Below are 24,230 nucleotides of genomic sequence, written 5' to 3' on the forward strand. Positions count from 1 at the left end.
CCCACCACTGTAAATAGCACAAGTAATAAAAAAAACTGAGGGTAATGCTACTCAATGCCAGAAGTCTAAACCTCAAAATGCACGCACTGGAGGCACTCCTCAGTATGGAGAAAATTGATATATGTGCAGTAACAGAAACCTGGTTTAAGGCTCCAGAGAGCACCCCAGCACTACCAGGCTACAACCCATACCATACATTTCGGCCACAGAACCCGGACCAAAATACAATAGGTGGGGGCATATCCATATTCATCAAGGATACCCATGCCTACAGGTTAGTGGCATAGCACGATGCTTCAGAGATCATCCACGTGCAATTAACAATGGGCAAAACTAAAATTCAAATTGTAGCTTGCTACAGATCACCCACCATGTCCCACGACCCCCATTCCACATTTTTGGAAACACTGGGAAACATAAAGGTCCTACCAAACACCCTAATACTGGGTGATTTCAATTACCCAAACATTAACTGGGAGAACTACTCAAGTACTAACTCCCTTGCCCAACATTTCCTAGAATTTATAAACTCAAAAGCCCTGGATCAACTGGTCAACACTCCCACCAGAGGTGACAACATATTGGACCTGGTCATCACCAACATGGGCGACCCCTCGCTGGTTAGATCTGACAATAAACAAATCACTTTGGGTATCCACATTCCACCCCCACCCCCAGACAAGGAAACCACCATGAAAAACTTTTCAAAAGCAAACTTCACATTACTTAAGACTGAGGTGGAAAGTTTCAAAGCCCCCATGCTAAAGGATAACGCTGTCCAAGCTGCAAAATCCTTTACTAATGCATTCTATGGGCACCTACAAGAATGCATGGATCGTGCTATCCCAAGCAAAACCAAGACTCACTCCTCCAAGAAAAGGAAACCAGTCTGGTGGACCCTTGCCATAAACAAGCTATACAATAGAAGGAGGAAACTAGTACAGAAGAGCAAAATCACAAGAAGGGAAGACATCCCTGATCAGTATCAGCAAGAAACTACGATCCCTCATAAAATCACCCAAGGCGAGTTTCAAAAAAAAAAATTGCCAAGGACTCCAAAGATAACCACAAGACATTATTTAGCTATATCAATAATCTAAGTGGCAATGCTCAGATCTGCTCGGAGTTAGTGCAGAATGGCACAAAATACACTGAACTGACTGATATCGCCAGCATCCTGGCAGACAGCTTCAGCCCCCTCTCACCCCCAAAAGGGCCCATAACCATACCAGAAGAATGTAAAGCCCCTGAAATCACAGACACTCAGGTTAAAACAGCCCTCTCCAAAGCCAAAAACACAGCATCAATGGGACCAGACGGTGTCCAGGCTGCATCCTACACAAGCTCAAAGATGAACTAACCCCTCACCTAAACACACTGTTCAAACTCAGCCTCTCCACAGGCTACATTCCCATAGAGTAGCGCACAGCAACGGTTATTCCGCTGCACAAAGGTGGAGCCACAACAGACCCCAGGAACTATTGCCCTATAAGCCTGACTAGCTTGGTCTGCAAGGCTAGGAAGCGCATCATCATGGAATTCATTAACAGAGACATTGGGAACCTCCAAACACCGGACCCTACCCAGTTCAGCTTTGTTAAGGGCAGATCATGCCTCCTAAACCTGGTGGACTTCTTTGAGACAGTTACCAAGGCTATAGACGAGGGAAAGATGGTACACACAGCCTACCTAGACCTTGCAAAGGCCTTCAACACCATTCCCCATTCTGTTATTATAGACAAGCTCACCAGCCTGAACATAAACCCCTACGTCACAAGATGGATAGATGGATTGCCAACTGGCTCATGGACAGAACCCATGTAGTGAGAGTTGCAGGAGCTAGGTCCGACTCTAAACCAGTTAGAAGTGGTGTTCCCCAGGGCTCATTCCTAGGACCCCTCCTGTTCGGCATATACTTCTCAGAGGTACAGGCAAGCACAGGAGGACTATGGCTGACTATGGCTGACCAAGTTCGCAGACAACTGCAAACTAGGGGCTATAATTGACTCACCGGCTGACACAGACATCCACCAAAAGGGTCTCATTGAGACGGATACCTGGTGTCAAAATCATGGCTTCAAGCTAAATGCCAAAAAGTGCATAGTCATCCCCTTTGGAAAAAACAAAGTACCCACAAACTACCACATAAGTGGTTGTCCCCTAAATACGAAAGACATAATAAGGGATCTGGGGACCCAAGTAGATAGTAATTTCACATTTGATAATCACATTGCCAAAGTGGTTAGAAAATCCTTCCACGTGGCCCAACTAATCACAAAAGGGTTCGCATCCAGATCAAAAGAGATCATTGTGCCCCTCTACTCATCACTCATCAGACCCATCTTGGAGTACAGCGCCCCATTTGGGATGTACCTTACAAGACGCCTGCAACAGCTTGAAAGACCACAGAAGTACCTCACCAAGAGGATCACTAGCCTCAAACAGATGCCCAATGCAGCTCAACTGAAGAAACTCCAGCTGTACTTGGTTGCATACCGCCTACTCAGAGGTGATCTTTGTCTGACATGCAAGGCCATGTTCAATCCAGAAATGATGGACATGCTCCACCTAAAGAAAACCTTATCCCCTCAAGCCACATTCTCTAGGGATCTAAACCTCACCACAACAATAAATAGGATGTGCTGGAGGGATAGATTCCTGTCCCAGAGACTTCCCATGCTTTGGAACAAGATTCCAATCTACATTAGGCAGAGCTCCTCAATACACTCTTCAAAAGAAACCTTGGCAAGTGGATGGGAAACAGAAAGTTTACCCCAGGGATCACTTCAGTGGCTCTGCTGGACAGAGGCACAGGGAACTAATCTAAGGGGGTGGCGAAAGCCAACACATTCTGGCTAGGCTTATAAATGCCTTCAGGCAGATAGCCTAGTACCTACCCATGAACCTATACCTGAGTGAGCTATTGTATCAAACTCCTTAGCCAGGTCAAGGTAGGTGGTATTACCATTTTCCCATCATCCATAGCCATGGTGATTCTCTTGAAGAAGTCTACCAGGTTAAGTAGGCAAGACCTTCCCTTAACAAAGCCAAACTGGGATGGAACTAGTGTCTGTAGGTTGCCAATATCCTTGATTATCATTTCCACGTTAATTACTTCCATGGATTTGCATATTAGACTTGTCAGACTGATGTGTCTGTTTTTCCCAGGGGTAATTGATGGTCCACCCTTATGAAGAGGTGTGGCAGTTGCAGCCCTCCATTCTCTTGTTGCATAAGTTGATTTGAGGCTGTTGGCAAAGACTGCCTTGAGTGGCCCTACTAGGTCATGTTTTAGGTTATTTAGGAGGCAACCAGAGATATTGTCAGTGTCCACTGAAGTACTGTTTTTGGCCTTAGTGAGCACCTCCAGGACCTGCTCCATTTTGATAGTTGGGAGGTGATATGCTAGAAGGGATTTCACAAGGGGGAATGGGGGGTAAAATCAGAGCTAAATTTATCATCTAGTAGATTTGCTATGTCACCCTGTTCAGTGAAAGTTTTGCCATTTACCACCAGATCTGCACACTGCTGAGTATTACCTTTAAGATTCCTGACATAGCTGAAGAAGGCCTTGTAATTGTCCTTAGCCTGGGAGGCTATCCTGACCTTGTAATTGACTTTGGTGAACTTTATTTGACCTCTTAGTTTCTTGTTTAGTTGAATCAGAGAGCTCTTGTCTTTATGAGAGTTGCTCTTTCTGATTTTGGCTGTGACTTTTTTTTTGTTATATAGCCTGTTAAGGTAACGATTCCACCAGTGTGGTTTGTTTTTGGTGTTAGATCTGGGTTTACTTCTTGTAGGTAAAGCATCCTCAATGCAGCAATTTACATGTTTTACAGGGATTCATAATTCTGCATAGGTAGCTGTGTTCTTGGGGTTTGAAGCAGACATGAATTTGGACAAACAATCACTTAATAGGATGTAATTTGCTTTTGTATAGTTTCTAACTTTTACAAGTTTAATTGGGTTTTCTGAGTTGATTTTTATTTTGAGGGAGACAGCTTTGTGGTCCAACTTCATCAATGAAGATATGACCTGGTGGTTGGGGCTGCAATGCTCTCCCATATTGGTGAGTACTAGGTCCATTATACTTGATCCTCTGGCTAGGGAATGCATTCTCTGGACCAGGGTGTTTGTGCTGATAAAGTCCAGGAAATGTTGTGCCTGTGAGTTAGAGAGGCAGTGTATGTTTTATAGAGCAGTAGTTAGTCTCCCATGAATAGGGTATTTGTATGGTGAGTGCCTCTAGTAGGAATAGGTAAGAGTTGTGAGCTTTGTAGGTCATAGAGGGTGACCTGTAGCTGGCCAGTACATGGTAGAGAACCTTGTCTGTGGAGACTTAGATGTGGATGAACCCCAGGGCATCATCCTATTTAACCAATATAAAGTTGTATTTGCTGCTAACATAGACTGAGACATCTCTAGTAGTCTCAGTGTATCAGTACAAAGTTACCACTCATTTTTGATATCAGAAGGCTCTGAATTCTAGTTCCATACAATGCATTTAGTTTAATATTTAAATACTAGTAATATAGCATGGGAATATAACCCTGATGCATTTCTCTTATGATGAGACATTAAACTGACATTCTTAATGCTAAAACTAGTGGTAGTTTAGCTAGATGCTAAAGGATTCGTTGTTATTGTTAGAACAAAGGATAGTGGAATTTATCAAGTGACATGGCCATTTTTCCCCTTTCACTGTAATTACCTCTCCATATCAGTTTTGGTGGATATCAGGCAGTTTTTAAAGCAACTGTATGAATGGAATATTAATGATGCATTGATTGAAGTCATTTTGCTATGATAGACGCTGAGTCTTTATTCAGTGTGACTCCCAATACTTATGGCATTGATAACATAAGCTCACATTTACCAACCAATTCAGACTTCTACAACTCAAAAATGAATTTTATGTACATTATTAGAATTAATTTTATAAAATAATGTACCTGCTTTTCACGATCAACTATTTTTATAAACTTCTGGAATAGTGATGAGTAATCTTTGCCCCAATAGTTGTTCAAATCTAATATTAATCAAAGGGTAGACATTTCATGTATTTAGTAGTCATACTTTGACAGATTTTTTTTTTTTTTTACTGTTGGTGTGTGAACAGTATTTTTTTTCATATGGGTCAGATCGAATTCTGAAACTCACTGTTACACATTTACAACAAATTATATTACAGAATGTCATCACCAACTTCAACCCCTGATGCAGAGAGCTGCACACCAATCCCCCTGTAATTATATATCATAACTCCAAGATTGCTTTGCCTAGGAAAAGGGAAATTACTCCAAGACTTGAACAATTATCAGCACCAGATGGAGTTAAAATACTTTTATTAACCAATTTACAAGCTCAGTGTGTTCAAAACCAGTTTCACCAATAAATTGGCTTCATTAGTTGTGAAAAAATAGCTCAAACCTCATCCATTGAAATAGACTTCATTGATCAATGGATATAAAACATTTTCAATCAGTACATGCTTTGTTCAAATGAATGATTAATTTGCAAAAGTTCTTTTTGATCTGTGTAAAATACAAAGCAAAAATGCTTGAATATAACATCTAATTATGTTTGAATATATATATATATATATATATATATATATATATATATATATATATGTGTGTGTGTGTGTGTGTGTGTGTGTGTGTGTGTGTTTATTAGATGGTGGGGATACTAATGCAATAACAGCCAAGGCCATGGAAACAAAAATGCATAATAGAATATATGTAATAGTAGAGCCATCTAGTGGACAAAATGTGAATACAGTTCTAGCTGACAACTTAAAAAATAGTAATAGCATAGCTGAAAACCTGACAGGATAGATATATTAAAAAAAAACAAAATAAAAAAAACTAATTCATGTCAAAATGAATTTTGGGGAAAATTATGACCCCTGTATTAACTATCCAAACATGTTCCACTCTAATATATTATGTAACTCCAGGAGAAAGGTACTTAATAATATATCTTTCAATACCTAGAAAAACAAACTCTGCATGTTGATGATAAATGTGTTTATAAAGTGCCTTATTTAACTTCTTACGCTTAAAGTTGTTTAGATGTTGCCTGGTTTGGAGTCTGAATGGTTATGAGTTTTTATTACATAAAAGGTTTCACAAAAACTTTGTGTTTGGTAGGTAATCCAGCTTGTGTTACAATAGTGAAATGATTGTTATGAATTCTATGTATATTAATTGTAGAAACAGTATTGATATGCTAAACACAAGTGTAAACATTGCATTGACAATAAGGATTGCTATTAACAGGTATGCTAGTGGTAATAGGAGGAATAGATATGTTAAGCACCATTTTATGGTGTCCCAAAAACTCTGCTACCTTTGCCCTTGCATATGTAAATATACATTGATGTTTTAGAAAACTACTTAAAATTAGTCTGTCAATAAAATATGCAAAGAGTTCTAAATGAATTGCTTGACTCTAAAACCGTTACTACCGTATTTAGTTATTGATCCATGTGTGTTCTTAATTGGCACATCTAGTGTTTTATCATGGTAATGCAAAAGTTGATCAGTAATAACATTTTCCACCATTTTTATTGTTTGATGCACGATAGGACCTATAAACGAACCTGAGCTTTAAATCACTGGACAATATATCAAAATCTTTATAAGAAGAACTAATACATTTCAAAGGCATAAACTGGAACTTAGGGATATTATGAAAATATGTTGAAGGTGACAACATGTAGCCGCTCAAACAGAATTTTGTGAGAAAGGTTTGCAGTAAGGAGAGAGCTATGTTTTGTGCCATCCAGCAAGTCACTGATACTGACATCCAAAAAATGAGTAGTAAATTTCCCAACTTTTAATTAGGTTATCATTAACCTTATGGGGACAGGCTGTTGCATTAACTGTTACCATCTCTCTCACAATTCATTGCCACTCTCCTACCTTCTTTAAAAATCATGCCTAATGGTTGCAGGTCTTATCTCATGTAGTCCATTAATCTCTGTGCTGGATGCCCTTGTTTCGTCTTACCTTCTTCCTGTCTCTCCCAAATCTTCTTCACCAGATCATTTTCTGTTTTTCTGCACATGTGCCTGGACCACCTTAATCTGCTCTCTTTGACTATCTCTGCAACTGGAGCTGTTTTAGCTTTTGCTCCGATGTCCTCATTTTTTCATCTATCCTGCAGTTTGCATCCTACAACCCGTCTCAGGCATTTCATCCTCATCACCTCTAGCTTCTTCAGGTGCTCTGCCTTGACTGACCGAGGTTTGTAACATACGGTGGTACTGGTCATACCACTGTAGTGTCAGCCTTACTTTTCAGCTTCTTTGGCATTCTTCTGTCACACACTAACCGTGACACTTTGTGACAGATGGCTACATCCCCTCCAACACTATTTTTGACCTCTTTATCCAGACATCCCTTCTTCTCATCTACTCTTCCTAGATACTTGAAGATTTAAAGCTGTTCCACTATTTTCTCTTCCTTCTCAATTTTCAGCTTCTTCTGATTTCCTCAGTTTACGACCATGATAACTGTCTTATTCTGTATTCAGTTTCATTTTATGTGCCTTCAGTTTTGCAACCTATTCCCCTATCATTTGCTGAAGGTCTTGTTCAGAGTCTGTTTTTAATGCTGCATCATTTGCATACAGCAACTCTGTTGGTCTGTCCCCGGTGACCTGTTCACTAATGTAGTCCATCACCATTATGAACAGCAGTGGGCTCAGAGATAAACCCTGATGCATACCCACCCTGAACTGGAACCCCTTTGTGAGTCCCAACACTGTTCACACTTGTGACATTGTGTCCCTGTACATATTTTGCTATTATTCTGGAAATGTTTCTGGGAATTCCTGCCATCACTGGACTACTAAATCAGCTTTCTTGGGATCATGATTTATGCTTTCTCCAAGGCTTGGAAGCCTAGTTGGATTCTTTCTTCATTTATAGCTTCTTCTCAGCTATCTGTCTCACCGCAAATATTGGGTTGGTTGTGGTACATCCTGAAGTGAATCCAGACTGCTGACCTCCCATCTTACTTTCTACCACTCTGCATATTTTTTTGTCAATCACCCTTTCCAGCATTTTTATGAAGAGTAACAAGAGTGTGATACTTCTATGCTGCCCACATTTCTGAATGTCCCCTTTGTTCTTGTGCTTATTCTCCAGTTGTCTGGGATACTCCTTTCGCTTCATACTGCTATGAATAACCTCTGGACCCATTTCACTCCAAATTCACCCAACATCTTGATCATATCTGCTGTGACCTCATCTGAGCCTAACTTCATTTTCCTTAGTGCTGTTATTACTTCCTCTAGGGTGGGCACTTCTTCTCTTTCATCATAGTCTGTGTCTTGAGTAGTGCTACTTCTGTGGAGTTTTTTTTTTTTGTTATTGAGACTACTTTCATTGCTTCTTTGTTTGTCAACCAGTATTCCTTCTTAGCCTTTTCCATCTTTTCTGTCTCCTGGTTTTTCCTGCATTCTGCCATCAGCCTTCCTTATGTACCTTATTCCCTTACCTGGCTCAGCCACATATATGGTCTATAGACTTCAGACGTGCAGTTTTGAGATCCTGCTAATCTTGTTCAATTCTACTTAGTTCTTCTTCCCAGGGTATTCCCTTGAATTCTTGTGCTTTTATTCCAGTCATCTTCTGGACCTTCAGCCTAGTCTCTGTTGACCATAGAACCTTCTGTGGGCATTGCTTATAAGTGATTGTGGCCATCAGTGGTTTATGCTATGGGCTGACTATTTCACTGGGGATGACTTTGCAATCTCTGATTATACTCCGGTTCCCTTTCCTCACTAGGAAGAATTCCACCTAAGTTATATGCTAACCACTCTTGTATGTGATCTTGTGGCTGTCTCTCTCTTGCTGAACCACGTGTTGGCCACCATTAAGCCATTTGTCAAACATAAGTCCACTATGGCCTTTCGTTCTTTATTCCTTTTGCCATACCCATGTGGACCCAGGCAGTTCTCATACCTTGTTCTTCCTGTCCTGTTAGGAGCATGTAGATCCTCCATTATTAAAACCAACTCATGTTATCCTGCTTTATCTAGTAGTTCCCTCAAATGTTGCCTGAATGCACTCTTTTCCTCACTATCACAACCCTGCTGTGGGGATAGCCTGAGGTTATGAATGCTACCTATCCTGTAGTTACACTGGAGTCTCTTTGCCATGGTCTATCACTAATTCTAATAATATCCTTCACTGTCTTCAGAAGACACTTCTTCACTAAGAAGTTCCAGTTCATGGAATGAAAGAGCTCAATCTATTTTAATAAAGTGAAGATTTTTGACACAGTGCCTTTGGAAGGATATTTTAGCTATTGGTGTAGTGGTTACTGTGTATTCAGGTTTTCTACTTTACAGCATTGTTTCTTGTTACGAGTGCTGCAGTGGTCATTTGGATGCCCTTTTGTGGTTTTCTTAATATACAAATTAAGTAAGTAGAGTGATAATACACAACTTTGTTGCAGTCCGTTCCCAGTTATGAACCAATCAGATATTCCTTATTTGGTTCTAACTGTTGCTTTTTTCTGCATAAAGATTCCTCAGGAGGCAGATGTGGCACCCAATCCATTTCTCTAAGAACTTGTCACAGTTTGTTATGGCCCATACAGTCAAAAGCTTTAGAGCAGACAACAAAACCGAAGTATATATTTTTCTGGAAATTCCTTGTTTTCTATGTGCCTGTGCCCTTTAAAAAACAGCTTGCACATCTGTCAGTTGTTGGTCCACATATTGATAAATTCTAACTTGCAGGATCTTGGGCATTACCTTTCTAGCATGGGAAAAAAAATCACAGTTGCTTGATAATTTGGGCACTCTGGCATTGTCCTTTTGTGAGAGTGCAATATAAATTGAACTATTACAATCTGCCATTGGAAATGGCCAGTGTTATGTTTTTCAGATTTGCTGGCAAATTCAAAACAACACTGTTAAAGAATAATTTTGCATGATTTTAAACAATTCTGTTAGAAATCCATCATGTCTTGCTGCCTTGTTATTAGTAAGACTTTCTAAGGCCCATTTAGTTTCACTTTTCAGGAAATCTGTCTCTAAACCAGAGAACATACCATCATATTTAGCAGGGATGTTAGGGACCTTCTTATGGGGTCAGAACTTTGAATGTTGGTAGTATGACTGGTATAGGGAGAGAGATAGCTGATATGATGGACAGAAGGAAGGTTGGTATATTGTGTGTGCAAGAGACCAGATGGAAGGGGAGTAAGGCTAGGTGTATTGGCGGTGGGTTCAAATTGTTTTATCATGGTGTGGATGGGAGGAGAAATGGCATAGGAGTTATTCTGAAGGAACAGTATGCGAAAAGTGTTTTGGAGGTGAAAAGAGTGTCTGATAGAGTGATGTTTATGAAGATGGAAATTGATGGTGTAATGATGAATGTTGTTAGTGCATATGCTCCACAAGTTGGGTGTGCAATGGATGAGAAAGAAATATTTTGGAGTGAATTGGATGAAGTGGTGATGACTGTACCCAAGAGTGAGAGAGTGGTGATTGGAGCAGATTTCAATGGGCATATTGGTGAAGGGAACAGAGGGGATGAGGAAGTGATGGGTAGGTATGGTGTTAAACAAAGGAATACAGAAGGTCAGATGGTAGTGGATTTTGCGAAAAGGATGGACATGGCTGTGGTGAATATGTATTTTAACAAGAGGGAGGAGCATAGGGTGACATACAAGAGTGGAGGAAGATGCACACAAGTGGATTATATCTTATATAGGAGGGCCAGTTTTAAGGAGATTGGAGACTGTAAAGTGGTGACTGGAGAAAGTGTAGTTAGGCAGCATAAGATGGTGGTTTGTAGGATGACGTTGGTGATCAAGAAGAGGAGGAGGAGTGTGAGGGCAGCACCAAGGATCAAATGGTGGAAATTGAAAAAGGGTAATTGTGAGGTGGAGTTCAGGGATGAGTTAAGGCAGGCACTGGGTGGCAGTGAAGAGTTACCAAATAGCTGGGTAACTACAGCAGAGCTAGTAAGGGAGACAGCTAGAAAGGTGCTTGGTATCACATCTGGGCAGAGGAAGGACGACAAGGAGACATGGTGGTGGAATGAAGAAGTACAGGAGAGTATACAGAGAAAGAGGTTGGCAAAGAAGAAGTGGGATTGTCAGAGAGATAAAGAAAGTAGACAGGAGTATAAGGAGATGAGGTGCATGGCAAATGGAGAGGTGGTGAAGGCTAAGGATAAGGCATATGAAGAGTTGTATGAAAGGTTGGACACTAAGGAGGGAGAAAAGGACCTGTACCGATTGGCTAGACAGAGGGACCAAGCTAGGAAAGATGTGCAGCAGGTAAAGGTGATAAAGGATAATGAGGGAAACATACTCACAAGCGAGGAGAGTGTGTTGAGGAGATGGAAAGAGTACTTTGAAGGGCTGATGAATGAAGAGAATGAGAGGGAGAGAAGGTTGGATGACGTAGGGATAGTGAATCATGAAGTGCAATGGATTAGCAAGAAGGAAGTAAGGATAGCTATGAAGAGAATGAAGAATGGAAAGGCTGTTGGCCCAGATGACATACCTGTGGAAGCATGGAGGTGTTTAGGTGAAATGGCAGTGGAATTTTTAACCACATTGTTTAATGAAATCTTGGAAAGTGAGAGGATGCCTGAGGAATGGAGAAAAAGTGGTTTGGTACCGATTTTTAAGAATAAGGGTGATGTGCAGAGCTATAGTAACTACAGAGGGATTAAATTGATCAGTCACAACATGAAGTTATGGGAAAGAGTAGTGGAAGCAAGGTTAAGAAGGGAAGTGATGATTAGTGATCAGCAGTATGGTTTCATGCCGGGAAAGAGCACTACAGATGCAATATTTGCTCTGAGAGTGTTGATGTAGAAGTACAGAGAATGTCAGAAGGAATTGCATTGTGTGTTTGTAGACTTAGAGAAAGCATATGACAGGATGCCTAGAGAGGAGTTGTGGTATTGTATGAGGAAGTCAGGAGTGTTAGTAAAGTATGTAAGAGTGGTACAGGATATGTACGAGGGTAGTGTGACAGTGGTGAGGTCTGCGGTGGGAGTGACAGATGCGTTTAAGGTGGAGGTGGGATTACATCAAGGATCAGCTCTGAGCCCTTTCTTATTTGCAATGGTGATGGACAGGTTGACAGACAAGATCAGACAGGAGTCCCCGTGGACTATGATGTTTGCAGATGACATTGTGATCTGTAGTGAGAGTAGGGAACAGATGGAGGAGACCCTGGAGAGATGGAGATATGCTCTAGAGAGAAGAGGAATGAAGGTCAGCAGGACTAAGACAGAATATATGTGTGTGAATGAGAGGGAGGATAGAGGAATGGTGAGGATGCAAGGAGAAGAGGTGGCGAAGGTGGATGAGTTTAAATACTTGGGGTCAATAGTTCAGAGTAACGGTGAGTATGGAAGAGAGGTGAAGAAGAGAGTACAGGCAGGATGGAGTGGGTGGAGAAGAGTGTCAGGAGTGATTTGTGACAGACGAGTACCTGTAAGAGTGAAAGGGAAGGTCTACAAGAGGGTAGTGAGACCAGCTATGTTATATGGGTTGGAGACAGTGACATTAACAAAAAGGCATGAGTTTGAGCTGGATGTGGCAGAATTAAAGATGTTAAGATTTGCACTGGGTGTGACGAGGGTGGACAGGATTAGGAATAAGTATATTAGAGGGTCAGCCCAGGTTGGAAGGTTTAGAGACAAAGCCAGAGAGGCACGATTACGTTGGTTTGGACATGTGCTGAGGAGGGATGCTGAGTATACTGGGAAAAGGATGCTAAGGATGAAGCTACCAGGTAACAGATAAAGAGGAAGGCCTAAGATAAGGTTTATGGATGTGGTGAGAGAGGACATGCAGATGGTTGGTGTGACAGAGCAAGATGCAGAGGACAGGAAGAAATGGAAACAGGTGATCTGCTGTGTCGACCCCTAATGGGAACAGCCGAAAGAAGATGATGTTAGGGACCTTCTTATATATATTCTTCTGTACATTCCCACCATTCTTCTTGATATCTCATATTTCTAATAGCTCCCTCCCATCTTTGACTTTGCTAATTTTACCTGCATAGTCCTTTGTAGTAAGAAATCAACAATCTTCTTCCAATTCTTCACATTGCTCATTTAAATATGCCCCATTATCGCTTCTTACGGCTTTCTGGAACTCTACCATCAGTTTGGCATATTTTTCCCGTCGCCATTATCTTTTTCTCTCCTTCTTTCCTTGACCACTCCTAATGCCGGCACAAACAGCCTTCTTAATTTTAATTCCGTTTGGAATATTTTTGTTGCCACATCCTGGATGATATCACGAACCTCTCTCTGTAGTTACTCAGGTGATTTATCTACCATGTCTAATACCTTAAATCTTCTCTGCTGCATATTCCTTTGAAATTTTGTTGAGCTTGTATATAGTTGGCTGAGAGGATTTTCCTACGTTCTTTAATACTAAACTTTAAATAAGAAGTCCATTGTCAAAGTCACAATAAGTTCTATGTCTTGTTTTTGCAGACCTTAAAGAGCTCTTCCATCTCTAATTGTGAAGTATATTGTCAATTTGATTTCAGCACAGGCCATTTTGTGATATCCATTTGCAAAGACATGTCTTAGGCTGTTGAAAAGAGTGTTTGCTATGACCAATGAATTATCTTGACAGAATTCTACTAGTCCTTGTTTACTTCATTTTGTATTCCAGGAACAAACTTGCCAGTGATTTCACTTGTACTTCAATTGCCAGCTTTAGCACACCAGTTTCCCGGTGCAAATGTAACATTTATTTTTCGTATTATTTTCAGAAAGTGCTGAAGATCCTCATAAAACTGGTTGATGTCCTCTTCTAGGTCATTTGCAATTAGCATAAACAAAAGGAAGCTGTATTGAAGATGAATATACATTGTGTTAGCAAATACAGTGTGCCCCTTACAAAAAAGATGTTTATATGTAAAGAAAACATTTTGATTAATAAAAAGATCTAATTTACAATAATTTACAGATGAGGGGAGATTTTAATTTGGCCTCGTGTATGTTCTAATTGTTGCTTGATGACATATTATAGATATGTCCCAAGTTGTACAGTCTTAATCATACTCAATACAAGCATGTTCAATTGCCAGAACGTTATCTATATATACACATATAATAATATCAGGATGCTCTGCCACTTTCAAAATGTCCAGAATACCATCTCAAAGAGCATTAAACTGGGAGACCAAATATATACTTTGCATTGATGGATACTAATGAAAAGGCTCGTGACAACCAGTGTTAACCAGAACATATCCTCCTGGTAACAAATGGATGCAAGTTTCTGTAAAAAGTGAGATGTGTCCCTAACATAAGAGTCCAGTGGAAGGACCGATTGTATAAGGTAGTTATTTATTACCTTAACTATATTATCCAGAAAATCCCACTGATTGAAACAATTAGCCTTCTTGGAGAGGGTCTATGTCAATTGGTCAGAGGACCAAATTGTCGAAACCCATATGGTCAAGAACATATAGTTAACAATTTGGTTCATCAAACCATTCTGATTGAGATTCTGGTACAGTAGGGATTGGGAAATTTGCACTTTTCCCCACTGTAGTGCAATCTTGAAGCTGCCATAAATAATTAGCTGCAGGTATGACAAGTGAAGGGGTACAGAACCTTTCCACCCCAATGTGTCTTTTTTAGACCTATGCAAAATTGATTTAAAAATAAGGCAAAACCTAGTCTCATAAAAAGGGGTTAAGGTTTACTTACTAGAAGTAGAAAGTTTAAATCAAAAGAAGTTATTCTCAAACTCTTTTTTTTACAGAGAATATTAATATTTGCATTGCAAATGATAGTTGGCTTAAAGATACAAATGCATTAGCTAATATTGTTGTGTGCAGGTGGTGGTGAATTAATGTTTGTACATGACTACTTAAAAACAATCTAATAAAAAAACTAGAACTCCTCTGTAAAAAATTTGCAACAAATGAATAAGAATTCAGTATTAATAGATGCTACTGAGCACTCCATCTACTATAAAGCATCATACCTACCTTAATACTCTGTTACAACTAAAGCAGAAGGGACCCATGTTCTAAAAGAATATTTAAATCATCCAGACACTGGCTATAATAATTATCACATAAGCAAAAGCTCCTCCATTTATTTCTAAATTTATTAATCAAAATAACAGAAAAATGTTCAAAGTCCTATCTTTTTGTTCACTCCTCATAATGCACCCGTCACTACTAAACACTGGCTATAATGCCATTGTATTTTCTTTAACCTAATATGTGAAACCTAGAAATATTTTACCTATCTAGACCATGAATAAGAAAGCAGCACTGAAATAAACAAACTAATGAAAACTGTGTAACTATCTCATTGACACCCACATTTTACAAAAGTAGTTGCATACAGAAATTTCAACACTAACATTAATCAGTGCATCTACAATTTATTCCAGTGAAGAAGTAGATATACTGGTAGCTAATAAATCTCTTTCATGAAACTATAAATTCAGTATAGTATATTAAAGGAAAATCGCACTCTTCTTCCTTCAAAAACAACACTAACGTAGTAAGTAAATCCTGCTTAAACAAAGTACAGAAAGATCTTAAATACTTTGATCAGATCAGTCAGGACAAACTGTCAAACTAGACATCAAATGCTGAAGGCAAGAAGGTATTTTTAATTATGTCAGAAAGCTAAAGGGACACTAGTAAATGTTGTAGGCTGGCAATAAATAGTGACATACTGTCTCAGTTAATTGTAAACACCTTGGGAGACAAATTCTGCTAAACTCTTGCAAGACATATCGCTATACATGCTGCAACCTTCTCTATTTATGATAAACTCTGATACTATGAAGGAAATAACAGCTGCATCCACTGGCTCCATGGTACTAGAGAATATTCCTAATAGTTTCTTCCACAGTGTCATGAATAATATTGTAAAACCACTGAGTATTTTTATTAATACATTTCTCACAGCTATGCCTGTTCCAGAAGTTTGGTATCACGCTACAATGGTCATTATATATAAAGAGCATGAAAAAAAAACACAACAGAGATGCAAGGAGATAACTGTCCACAGTGTTAAGGTAGAGGGCTGACTTTACTCCACTACCTTGTTATTTGTGAATAATGAAAAATAAAAACACATAAGTATTACAATATTAAGCAACAGTCCAAAGCGTCAGATGTTAATTCCTCTTCTGTGAAGGTACCGAAGAAACAAACTCAGTCACCGGAATAATTAAGCTTTAATTTATAAGAGCTTTAATCCATCAACTGGGCTTCATCAGATCAGACTGGCTTGCTCCATTCAGAAATATTCGAAATTAACTTTAAGTTCAGTATATGTTAGTTTCTAAACTTGCTGCATACTTCTCAGCCTCTAGGCACAATAAATTTGGACAAAGCTTAACACAATAGGGGGATAAAGGCCCAACATCAGGGACAGATATTAAATATTGCTTGTATAAACTTAAAAAGTTGCTAGAATAACACGTTTTCTGTTAACATGCATTTTCTAAATTATATAATCTCTGAAACTCAAATATATGTCATTATTTAGTGACTTCAGTCCTGATTTTCCAGAAAACCACCAATTTTATGAAGAACAGACCATAAATATAAGGCAAAAAGCTGGATAGTCTGTGAAAATCTGGACAGTTAAGAGATATGATTTGCCATCTCAGGTAGTTTGTTTTTCTTTCAGAATATCAGTTTGGTACTTTTAAGGTTTAACCATCAGAGATTTCTACCCTTGAGGCTTCATATTTAAAGAATCAAACAAATGGGTAATGGTATTTAAACTTGTAGCCCCGTGGCAGTCAATATTCAGTTTGAGGAACTGGGGCATCTGTTACTGTGATCAGTTGTTTCTGAAGTGAGTATCTGGAAAATTTTCAAGAGATGTCTATCTTCTATTAGGGATTCACTATCTCAATGTGAGGCTTGAAAGTTTAGATGAGACCTAAGGAAAATACTTAAGTACTTAAAAGCTGAGATAGGTTTAGTGATTTGTTGACATTTTGTGACACAAACTTTGCTTAACATCTTGCATATTACAGACAACATAAACATTATCTTTCTGGTGTTAATATTAAGCCATGTGTTCTCAAGACATTACAAAATCATAGAGAAGTCCTGTTTCAGGTGGTGATGAATCTTGTCTGTTGGAGGAACATACCATGAAGACACATACAAAAAAATATTATTATACCGAGTCTGATGGCTGAAAGGATGTTGTTAAAATCAGAGAACACAGTTGATTCTTGATGCTTGATACAATGTGGTTTTGTGGCTTTGAAGTGACAGTTGTGGTGAGCTTTAGGGACCAGTTTTCCACATTACCATGACCAGTCTACACTCCACAATGAAGGTAGGAGGCCAGTAAGTATTGTTTTTTTTTTTACTTGTTTTTATTTTTAACAGACTTATTTTCTTTCTCAACTTTAATCATTATGCTTCTTCTTTATGTAGACCCATTATTTCCTGTCTTGTCTGGCAGGATACAACTGTGAGACAGGTCTCCTTTATTTTAGGAGAGATTACCTATTAGTAACTCTTATGTAGGCAGGCAATGGAGGTGAGGGCTAAGTGTCAGAAAGCCATTATCCATGACTGGCTTGGAGTATTCTCTTATGCTCCTAATACCAGCTGCTGATTAATGAAATGCATACACTTCAAACACTGGATCTGCTACACCTTGCAGTGTATGTGCTGTAGGCTGCTGCACAATTGCAGCTTGGCAGAGCCAATCCTATGCTCCCATGCCACATACTACATGCTGTACTTTCTCACTGGGTTGTTCAGCCACTTCCCCCCACCAAAATGAGTGAGTCAGTATGAGTTGCTCAGTCTTGCCATACCCTACTGGCTCCTTCAGTACCTATGTTGCTAATTGATCCCAGGTTGTCTATGACATAGTCACAGCTTTATCCCACTCTTCTATGGACTCAATCATTTTCACATGTAGTTTAAATTGATGGTTGGGATTCAAGATCCAGGGTAAATGGCGTCATTCAAAAAATGAATATATTTTGGAAATGTGGCAGAGAGTAGATTTCAGTTGATCAGGCAGATCCAGTCTCATCTGAACATGTGATGATATCACTGGTGGTATTAAGACTGAAGTCTCCTAAGCCAGTGCAGTAACTTAGAGAAATAAAGCGCTTACTATGGTCCAGGTGACTCAAGTTCATTTTGGAAGGGAGGTAGGGCATTCAACAATGGCTCTTCCTAAGGCGGGGTGTGGTCCAGTGAAGGCAGTATTCCTCAGATGAGGTTGGTAAACATAGAGAACGAGGCTGGGAAAGTGGGTAGGGTATAACAATAAAAGAAAACTCCTTCTGGGCAGAATGGGGATAGCCATGACCCCCAGGGTGCCCTTAGGTTCCACACTCAGCTCCGGCAAGATATAGAGTAAGTCTGGGGGAGCATTTGTAGTTGTTGGTAGACTGCAGTTGTAGTGCACTGGGCAGCAGGGTGAAATTGGAAGGGGACCCCCAAAAAAGGCCGAAGTCTCTGTCTTCTGAGTCTTGTCATGCAGGCTGTTCTCTCCAAAAAAACTCCAGGCTTATCATGCTGGTGTAAGTGGTTGTTTTAAAGTACTCGGCCTTGTTCCTTATTATTGCATTTTTGGAGGTGTTTCAGACCTGTCCCTGTCAGTAAGGATATTGTTGAGTTTTCTGTCATCTCATGTCTGATTTCTTGAATTTATATTCAAGGACATAATATGCATATTTCAACTGGGTTGTTTTGTTATCATAGGAAATACTATTTTAGCAGCATTCTATGCTGATCTACTAGGCTTCTGAGTGTCAGGACGGGGTCAGTGATTGTAGCCTGCAGTTATAGGGAGGTTTTTGTACAGCAGATTCTGTTCTTGTGGTAAACTTTGAGGTTCTGCTGGTGGGGAGTTCACTCTTCTTCTTCAGCAAGGGAAGATTATTCACCATATTTGTTGACCTGAGGATAACTAAAATATAAGTTGAAAAAAATCATTCTGAACTATTAGCTAATACTGGGTCTGATAATCACTGGTTAGGTAAGTGGGACCAGGTTGCCTTTTAAACATTGTGTTAAAACGATTGCCTACAAACAGAATAGACAGGTTAGAGAGCTGTGGAAAAATACATTGCAAATTAGGTCACGTGGTGAAGATGCTTATGTTATTATGTACAGTGAAAAGTCATCATTTAGTAAGATGTCTGTCTTGTTGGGAGGGATTACTGGAGGTAGGTAGACTAGATTCAGACAGAGTTTTCATGCCTGGTATTGATCAAGTCTGCAAGTAGCCAACTGAGTTTGTTTTCATCATTCTGAAATTAGAACATGGTTAGGTAATAGGGACATCTTCCCTGGATAAAAGCAACACACCGCCAGAAACTTTCTTACAAGGATTATCACTGTACAGGACATTGCAGCTTGTAAAAGGTGGTGAGGCTATTGCAGTTAAGTTTTAGATGACTCTCACCCCAAACTCATCAGGTCTGTGCTAGTGAAGGTCAATATGTCATCAGATCTGTTAGACATACAAACTGTATTAAGAAAGACTAGATGAAGGCTGTGGCCTCTTAACGAGAGCCCTGGGTTACTTCAGTGGTATCAGGTAACAGTAACCATAATATATGGAGGGAGTTTAGGACTAAGAGATGAACCAAGAAAAGACTGGGAACTGAAATACTGAAAAAAAAAATCAACTCCTTTTCTGTTGAAATGACAAAAAAAAAGTATTTTTGCAGGGGTGCTAAACCCCTGCATCCCTTAATACCTTTCTACTTATTTGTAGTAACTCCAAGATTACACAACAGTGCAGAAAAGGGAAAAATCACTCTTACCTGCACAACTATGCAATTGCACATAAAGGGCAATGTGAAAAAAGCATTAAAAGTACCCTTAAATAAAAACATAATCACAACCTCTAAACAAGTAACTAACCCCACAAACATAAAACTATTTCCACACTTACCTCTGCTATAAAACTAAACCTAAAAAAAATGGTCAATGACATTGGAGTTCTATACAAAACCTTCAATTCTGTTTCATTTGACTGAAAACAAAATCAATGAAGTAACACAAACTGTAGAGTTAGATCTGGGTAATGTATTAGGAAACTTAATAAGACTGTGTCAGTTTAAGAGAATAATGTAATATACAGTACTGGGGCTGTGCAAGACCTATAATTACGAGTCCAGCAATTTAAAACTAGCATTAACTAACTAACTAACTAACTAACTAACTAACTAACTAACTAACTAACTAACTAACTAACTAACTAACTAACTAACTAACTAACTAAAGTGCTATCACACTAGAAATGCAGTGAACATAAAAACTATGTATAATGACAATAAAACATTTTTGCCCTCTGCATCCCATGACAGATGGGCTGCACTCTCCAGCCGTTATTTATATATACTAATTCTGAGGTTCCCCATACCACAGAGCAGGGAGTGATACAACCTAGGGCTTAGCACATAGCTCTAGGATTTGGATCTAAAGGTCTCCCTGTGTCATGGAGTGATACATCGAGGTACTACAACCTAGGACTTAGCACATAGCTGTATGATTTGGATCTAAAGGTCTCCCCGTGCCATGGAGTGATACATTGAGATATTACAACCTAGGGCTTAGCACATAGCTCTAGGATTTGGATCTAAAGGTCTCCCTGTGTCATGGAGTGATACATCAAGGTACTACAACCTAGAGCTTAGCGAATAGTTCTAGGATTTGGACCTAAACGTCTTCCTGTGCCATGGAGTGATACATTGAGGTACTACAACCTAGGGCTTAGCACATAGCTCTAGGATTTGGAGCTAAAGGTCTCCCTGTGCCATGGAGTGATACATTGAGGTACTACAACCTAGGGCTTAGCACATAGCTGTAGGATTTGGATCTAAAGGTCTCCCTGTGCCATGGAGTGTTACATTGAAGTACTACAATCTAGGGCTTAGCACATAGTTCTAGGATTTGGACCTAAAGGTCTCTCTGTGCCATGGAGTGATACATCAAGGTACTACAACCTAGGGCTTAGCACATAGCTGTAGGATTTGGATCTAAAGGTCTCCCTGTGCCATGGAGTGATACATCGAGGTACTACAACCTAGAGCTTAGCGCATAGTTTTAGGATTTGGACCTAAAGGTCTCGTTGTGCCATGGAGTGATACATCGAGGTACTACAACCTAGAGCTTAGTGCATAGTTTTAGGATTTGGACCTAAAGTTCTCGCTGTGCCATGGAGTGATACATCGACGTACTACAACCTAGGGCTTAACACATAGCTGTAGGATTTGGATCTAAAGGTCTCCCTGTGCCATGGAGTGATACATTGAGGTACTACAACCTAGAGCTTAGTGCATAGTTCTAGGATTTGGATCTAATGGTCACCCTGTGCCATGGAGTGATACATCGAGGTACTACAACCTAGGGATTAGCACATAGCTCTAGGATTTAGATCTAAAGGTCTCCCTGTGCCATGGAGTGATACATTGAGGTACTACAACCTGGGGCTTAGCACATAGCACTAGGATTTGGATATAAAGGTCTCCCTATGCCATGGATCACAATTATTGGATGGTTAGTGGCTTGGAGGTTAAAGTTCAGCATACTAGAAAGGAATTTTGGAGATTATGTTCTCCAACCAGGTGGCATAATGGAAAATCTGATTTCAAAATATGCTTATTTTTTTGCTCTGGGGAACTACAGACTTCCTGGGCAAAGCTTTAAAGGTGGTGTGGGTATCTTATGAATTAAGAATTCCTTTTGGGAATTTTTGGATCTTTACTAACCTATCTATAAGTGTGTAGTCACACCAGTCTATGTGGATATTATGCTGAGATAAAATTGACTGATCTGTGATTTTTTTCATTTTCTTTTAATTTATCCTTTTATTGACTTTGTTAGTCTCCCTAAACTAGTGGCTTCTTTTCAGGAAGACCTGCAGTGGAATTCCTACTACTAGGGGAAATTTGGCCAGGGCATCAGGGAATTTCCCCTACTCTTTGGAGGTGCTAGTTGGTGCCAGAGGGCTTCTACAGCAGCAAGGAAGAGGCTTAAGGGAAGCAGAAGTATGGAGGAAAAGACAAAAGCAATAGAGAGTTTGGAGGTAGAAAGTGAGAATTTAGAGAAAATAATGTTTGCTATCGAGCTTCAGAATGTAAACAAAGATTCCTGTGTAGTGGATTTTACAAATGAGCAGTGTTTAACTGTCTCCAAGGAGAAGTAAGTAAGTGAGACTGTTGAAGGGTTGCAGATAACCGAACTGGAGTCTGGAGGGCTTGCAATTGATGTTCCGTTAAAAGACAATCGAACAAGATGATCCAGGTGACAGTTCCGGTGTTTCATGGGGTGAGATAGCAGCTAACTTTTTCAGAAGTGCTGAGGATGGTAATGTGGAAAAGGACCCAGTTGATGTGGCAGCAGATAATGCAGCAATTAAAACTTATACAGCAGTGTTCAAAAGTAAAACAGGAAAGCAGCAACCAGCTGAGAAGGTGTCTGGTTTTGTAACAGCAAATAATGCAGTAAATAAATAATATACAGCAGTGACAGCAGGCAAAAGGCAGCAGCAACAACCTGTAAGTAAAACTGTTAAAAATAAAAAAGAGAAGACCAACTGTGAGAATAAGAACAAAAAAATAAAGGTCAAGAAATTTGGTCTTTTATGTATACTGGCACAGAGACTTTTTCTGCCTTAATATTCGAAACTGATACGCTGATGCTAAAATTTCTGGAATTATGTAAGAGAAAGAAGGACATTTATCAATGGAACAATTGATTGTATTCTGGCAGTAACTTAAATGTTAAAAAAATGTTACACTGCAATTTAGAACTGATGAACTGGATGAAGATAATGCAGAAGTGTGTGAAACTATTGATAATATTGTGAAAGTTAGAGGCCAGAGAAACTTAAGGAATGGAGAGTGGAGGTTGGAAGCTATTTTAAAATGTGAAAAAAAAAACATGATGAAACACTTGCCCAGTGTTAATTTTGTGTCTGGACATAGAGGGACATTAAGATATACTACCCAGACTAAATCATGTTTTTTTTGTGGGGACTTTTCTCAATTAATTAATGATTGTGACAAGGTACAATGTAACCACTGTGGAGAGAAAGGACATACAGCCAGAAAGTGTGTGTCTAAATGCTGGTTGTGTAAATAAAGGATGCCTTTAGATAGATTATTGAAAACAAACAGTAAATAAAGAAAACAAAGTGGAAAGGGAAGAAAACATACAAGAAAAATGACAATAAGAGGCTGGAGAGAGAGTAAACTAGGTAAAGAAATAACTGTAGAAGAAGAAAAAATATGGAAGGAAAAAATGAGGAGAGAGATTGCATGAAGGAAGAGAGGTCAGGAGAAGAGACTGATACAAATATTTTTTTGAAGTTCTAGCCAGTGAAAAATTGAATCCTGACAATCAAGGATTATTTCACATAAATCCAGGAAAAATATTAAATTGGGTAAAGAGTAAAAATAAGAAAATAAATATTTAAAAATATTTCCCCTTAACTTATAAAGAATGAAAATCAATAATTTTAGAGCACTTTCAGTAAATGTGAACAATATTATTAACACCGTAAGAATAATAGTGATACCGGAATGGTGTGCTAAATGTGGTGTGGATGCTATTCTGTTAGAGGATGTAAGATTCCTGACAAGTGAAGAAAGATTGCAAACAAGAAAAAAATGGGGCAGAAATATAATATGGAACTTGAACACTGTTCTGGAGTGGCTGCGTTGTGTGAAAAAACAGTGAGAATGCTGTTGTACCACTGGCACTCAAAGCAGTATTACTGCCACAGTGACCAGTGTTGCACCAAGGGATAACAGCATTGTTGCTGGAAGGAACATGATCAGAGTGTTGAATATATCCAAGTGCATAACTCCTGGGGAGCTCTCTTATGTTGCGCTCCATTACTGCAGGGACAGTAAATGCCTGAGAAGGATGTTAATTTCTGCAGTTGCCTTCACACTTAATCTACATGCGTATCACCAGACCATACTGTGGACTCCTTGTGCAAGCTTCAAAATATGATACTTCCACTCATACACTTATTATGCTGGAAGATGAATGTGCACAATTTCTACTGAAGCTTATATGCTGTTCTAAGACGTGCCAAAATTAAGGTTTTCCTGTAGCTGCCTTAGCTGCTAGGTTGGGGGAGGGGGACCACAAAATGTACCATGCCAAGCTCAAGTGGTGTGAAACCCCTGGATACTCTACTTCAGTGTAAGATCTTGTAACAGTTCTCTGTGTAATAT

This window comes from Protopterus annectens, chromosome 8.part0 (assembly GCF_019279795.1).
Source record: "Protopterus annectens isolate FY-2018-M chromosome 8.part0, PAN1.0, whole genome shotgun sequence".
Lineage (NCBI taxonomy): Eukaryota > Metazoa > Chordata > Ceratodontiformes > Protopteridae > Protopterus > Protopterus annectens.